Below are 5,878 nucleotides of genomic sequence, written 5' to 3'. Positions count from 1 at the left end.
TTTGATTGGATCCAGAAGCTGCTTTCTGGTGTCCTTAAATAATGAAAAGCACATGGAAATTATATATATTAAATTTAGCAGAATCAACTGAATTACAAACGTAGCAATCACTTTAAATAAATAAATGACCCCTTTATAACCTATAACTAACCCAAAGGAGAAATCAATTTGCAGCAATTTATAAGAAAAACAGTGCTTTCAGACAAAAAAACAAACCATGGGACAAATGTGGAGAAAAGAAAAAAAGGAATATTGTACATGGTTAAATTTATTATCTATTGTATGTACAATGCAATCCAGACATCCACAGGGGATACATTCCAAGACCCGTTGTAGACATTTGAAACTATTTCAACCCTACATTTTGTATTTGCTCAGCCTGAGGCATACCAACAGATAGCACTGCAGCACCTAGAGACGTTGGCAAACATTTTCAGGAGAAATGTTTTTTTGGTTTATGTAAGTGGAACCATGTATATTGGGTCCATGGATAAGAGGGTCATAGTGTCTTCATTACATTTCTATACAGCAGTCTTCCAAATGTCTTCAGGACAGCATGCACAACTCTCTCTTTCATGCTATCTTGATATCAACCTTTTTGGGTCACTTAGGCTGAGAAAAGAGTGACAAGATCAAGTCCTCACTGGGATTCATGGCTAAATGGGAAAACAAATGTAGGCTTTCCTTTGTTTCTCTGTTATAAACAGCATAGCTCCACCCACCTGGTATAACATCTTAATTCTGAATCAGAAAGCATGATAATATCTCACAGTGAGTGAGAAGGAAAACAGCTGGTTTTGAATTAAGTAATCACAGATAACACATTGGAAGTACTGTCATACATTATAAGCAGAGAAGGCCAATGGTTTCTTGTATGATACCTGAAGATGATATTGAAATTTTAACTTGGAATTTAAATGCATGCACAGTAGGCTGGCTTGATCATTAGGCAGAGTGAACTTAGATAGCCTGCTCAGGACCTTCTATCCATGGAATGAAGGGAGAGCATTATCTTCTCTTTTGCCTCAGGTAGAAAAAATGCATTTGGAAATGAGGAATGCTGGATAGGTAAAGGTAGGTAAGGTTTTTCCCTGACATTAAGTCTAGTTGTGTCTGACTCTGGGGGTAGGTGCTCATCTGCATTTTTAAGCTGAAGAGCCGGAATTGTCCATAGACACCTCCAAGGTCATGTGGCCAGCATGACTGCATGGAGTGCCATTACCTTACTGCCGGAGCAGTACCTATTGATCTACTCACATTTGCATGTTTTCAACTGCTAGGTTGGCGGAAGCTGGGGCTAATAGCGGGAGCTCACTCCGCTCCCTGGATTCAAACCTGCAACCTTTCTGTCAGAATGTTCAGCAGCACCACCGGGGACTCCAGAATGCTGGATACTTGAATATATTAAAAGCAGTGAGTGACTTATGAAATTCTAAAACTTTTTGAGGGAGTAGTAAGTGCCTGTGAAAAACCATGGCTGCCCCACAGGTTTTACTAATTTGGATAAGATAGAGAAAGTGGATGACTGAGAAGGGTAGCTTCTATGCCAAAGAACTAGCAATTTCTCTCTGTCTCTGTCTCTCATGTAAATTCTGCTTTTTCCCCAGTATGGGAATATAGATTTGGATTTTAGTCTGAACTTTAAAGAAGCTGTCCATAGTGCTGAATCCATTTGTGACAAGGATGGCTTGAACAGGATGGGTAAAACCCAGAGCAGTTTGACATGGAAGCCACCAAAAGTTGAGCATTCCCTCCTAGATCCCTAATTTGGATGAACCGGGGACTGAAAAGCAACAATGAATGGGATATTCTGAGTGCTCTATGTGCTCGGAGTCTCTCTGAGCCTTTCAGATAGAAGTGGATAGAAATAAATGCTTTCTTTCCAGTGTTTGTTCATGGCAGGCAGTCATGGAACAGTCTGAAACCCCTCCAGAACTGTCAGCCCCAAAAGGAAAAGGAATCATTGCCAAAACATAATTCCATCCCAGGGGCACAGGGGCCAGTTGCCTCATGCTGGTTATTACTTTGGAAAAAAGTATTGAATTCTTGCTTTCCAAGAGGGGATTACATACTTTTGGCTTCTGCACATACTGTACGATAAAGAGGGCTATAAATCATACCGTACTAAACTCACACAGGCTTTTGATGCCTCGAGAGTTGCCAAGTTTGTCTTACGATGAAGCCAGCTGGCTTATAGGCCAAAGTAACAGCTTAAAAGGAGGATGCTGATATCTGTCAGAAGACCTAGAGGAGCAATATTCCTCTCTGAAGTCTGAAGGCACCATTCCCTTCAACCCTGTCAGATTTGATCTCCCCCAACACTTGAATAAGATCAACGAACCAATTGAAGCAGATTGAAGGATAGTAGCCAACAGGCCTGTCTCCTTTGACTGTGGTGTATTTATATCCTCACAGAATACACTGTCTAGTATGCTCATAGGGCAGCAGGATGAATGAACTGCTATGTATTTGCTTTGGAACAAAGTATGGCATAGAAAGCAAATAGTGAAATAAAGGATGGATCCAGATATAATAAAGGTCTGGTGACTGCAGAACCCTTCACTTTTTGCCATTGCAGATGTTGGCATTTCTTTTAAACTTTTTATTCGGCCTCTAGATCCATGGGAATTCTTCATAATATCCTTCTTCTTCCACAGAATATAAAATTAATAGAGCCAGCTGTCTTCCAGAGCTTCAGCTTGGTCACTGGGGTCTATCTCTTTAGCTATGCATATGGATTTCAACTATAGCAGTGTTGGTTAATAACCAAAGCTGAGTGACTTTGACCCCAGTATAAATCTATCAAGTTGATACAATAGAGTGTTATTATGCACTTAAAGATTTAAAGTACCACACATCACAAGACGTATCTCTTGTGATGTGTGGTACTATTTTGAAGGTTTTTAAAGGATTCTTATGCAATTTTTAAAGCAAATTTTAATATTTTAAATGTTTAATGTTTTGATTTACTATGTGTTTAATTGCTTTCAATTGTAGATTTGTATTCTGATCTTGTACTGCTTTTAACTTATTATAACTTAGGGGCTGGGCTAAGCACAGCGGGTTAAACCGCTAAGCCACAGAAAATCCTGCCAATCGAAGGGTTGGCAATTCAAGCCTGGGTTGGGGTGAGCACCTGCTGTCAGCCTCAGCTCCCTGCCCACCTAGCAGATCAAAAACAAAGATGTGAGTAAATAGGTACTGCTTTAAGAGGGGAGGTAATAAAATGTGCCCATAAGGATGTGCCGGTGATTTGATCGGAAGGACATCTAACGAAGCTCCTCAGCATGGAAGATTATGTAACAGCAACCCCCCCCCCCCATCCCATGGCTGGAGTTGAACACAGCATCCAGATGTCGAAAATAGAAAAGATGAGAAAAGCCTTTACCTCTGTTTATGTATTGGCTGTCCTGTTAATTGTATAACAGCATTGAATGATTGCTGTATATTTGTTCTGTAATCTGCCCAGAGTCCCTTTGGGGAGATACATGTATAAAACATCACATATCAAATCGACAACATATGACAATAGATCAAAACCATTAAAACTATAAAACTGTAACAACAATCACAGACCCAACATAAAACCTTTAGACCTTGCATTGATCCTGGAGCATCTTCAGCTGCTTCCATATTTCCATATTTCTATCATTCACCTAATGCCTGCTTAAATAACCAAGTCTTAAGATGTTTCCTAAATGCTAAGAAGGAGGGGGGCGATCTAATCTCATTGCAGAGGGAGTTCCACAGTTGAGGGGCCACCACTGAGAAGGCCCTGTCTCTCATTCCACCAATTGCACCTGTGAAGGTGGTGGGACCGAGAGCAGGTTTTAGAGCTTTGTGATAATTTTAAAGATATTGTTCTTCGGTGTCCATTTTGTTATTAACATGGTTATGAGTAGAACCTTCTCCAATACACACAGTCTTAATATTAGGAATTAGGTGAAAATAATGTAAAACTGAAATACAGATGTGCAAGTGCATTTACATTCATTACTATTAGAAGTAGCCAGAAGTTTAATTCTGTTTGTGGAATTGAGTGAATTGAAATACCTGGATATTTCCAGAAGGGATCATTGATCCCTTCTGGAAAGGTGAAAAGGTATGAGAAGAGGAAAGCCGTTTTTATACGACTAGAAAAATAGTACTCCACAGGACTTGGAATGGTCAAACCTGCAGAAACAGCTTTGTGGAGGATATGATCAGTTTGTGACCTGCACTTTTACCATGCGTGTTGTACTAGAAGATAATTTGTAAAATTTTCAGAAACACTGGTGCGTTTGTAAGAATTATGATGTGTCTGTTCTCCTGTTTACATTCAATTGCACTGAAATGTCATACCCCCAATCAATGTTCCTGTAACTTCCAGCCTGAAATTGTAGTCTTGGTTCATTGTATGTATCAATTTGTCTTCATTCTGATTTCAACAACTAGGACTGGGCATCCCATTTGGACACAGAACTGTTACTTAAAAATGGCAATGCACTGCATAAACCCAAACATTGTGTCAGGCCAATACAGTTCAATAATGCACATTTATTCAATGTTTTAACTGGAAGTTTGTAGCTGTCATTTGGTCAAAAGTTATATAGCAGATATCCCATTGTTATTTCCACAGTCATGTGTGCTGAAGTGGTCATTTCATAGTTTCCTTTTTTATTTTGGACCAATAACTCAGGGTTGGTCTTTTTTCTTTATGGATAGAGGTCACTCTGCATGCTGGGTGTAGTCTCTAACAAATGCCAGACTGGATAGGATATCACAGTCAGGAGAGATTAGGGAACCACTCCCAGCTGATTAAAAATAATTTCCATGTGAGATAATATTCTTCCTAAACGTCATAGTGGAAAAATCCTCAGTGTCTGGATGCTTAAAAGGTTCTGTTCCCCAAAACTGAGATCCAACAAAATACACAAATGTTTTAACTGATTTATTAGAATCTCGAGAAGCTCTCTTCCAGCTCCCATATCATCAAAGAGAATGCCAATTGTGACTCAGTGGTGACATCTTGCTTGTGAAATTTTCTCCTCAAAAGGCCCACCAAGGATAAATACAGGCAATGCATAGTTTTCACACCATGCATTATTTTTCAAATACTCCCAAGCTTTTCTATGTATTTTATGGATTCTCCTCAACTCAATTTCTTAGCATTCTGTTACTCGTACAGCCAACATTATATCTAGCACAAGGAGGGATAATCTAATAAAGTTGTAACTGTGTTTTGAAAGCAAGGAAACACACACAAGAATTGAAATGAGATATGCAATACTGTGATTTTAGCCTGTGGCTTTGTTGGTTGGGGTGCAATTTTGTACACAGAAACCATTATTTTCTGAACAGAAGTGTATTTTCTGAGCATTGTTGTTTATTCGTTCAGTTGTTTCTGACTCTTTGTGACCTCATGGACCAGCCCACGCCAGAGCTCCCTGTCGGCCGTCGCCACCCCCAGCTCCTTCAAGGTCAATCCAGTCACTTCAAGGATTCCATCCATTCATCTTGCCCTCTTCCTTTTTCCTTCCTTTTTCCCCAGCATCATTGTCTTCTCTAAGCTTTCCTGTCTTCTCATGATGTGGCCAAAGTACTTCATCTTTGCCTCTAATATCCTTCTCTCCAATGAGCAGTCAGGCTTTATTTCCTGAAGTATGGACTGGTTGGATTTTCTTGCAGTCCAAGGCACTCTCAGAACTTTCCTCCAGCACCACAGTTCTAAAGCATCTATCTTCCTTCACTCAGCCTTCCCTATCGTCCAGCTCTCACATCCGTAGGTGACTATGGGGAATACCATTGCTTTAACTATGCGGATCTTCATTGCTGGTGTGATGTCTCTACTCTTCACTATTTTATCAAGATTGGACATCGCTCTCCTTCCAAAAAGTGT

This window comes from Anolis sagrei, chromosome 4 (assembly GCF_037176765.1).
Source record: "Anolis sagrei isolate rAnoSag1 chromosome 4, rAnoSag1.mat, whole genome shotgun sequence".
Classification (NCBI taxonomy): Eukaryota; Metazoa; Chordata; class Lepidosauria; order Squamata; family Dactyloidae; genus Anolis; species Anolis sagrei.
The sequence above is the reverse complement of the archived record's forward strand: the minus strand, read 5'-3'. Positions refer to the sequence as shown.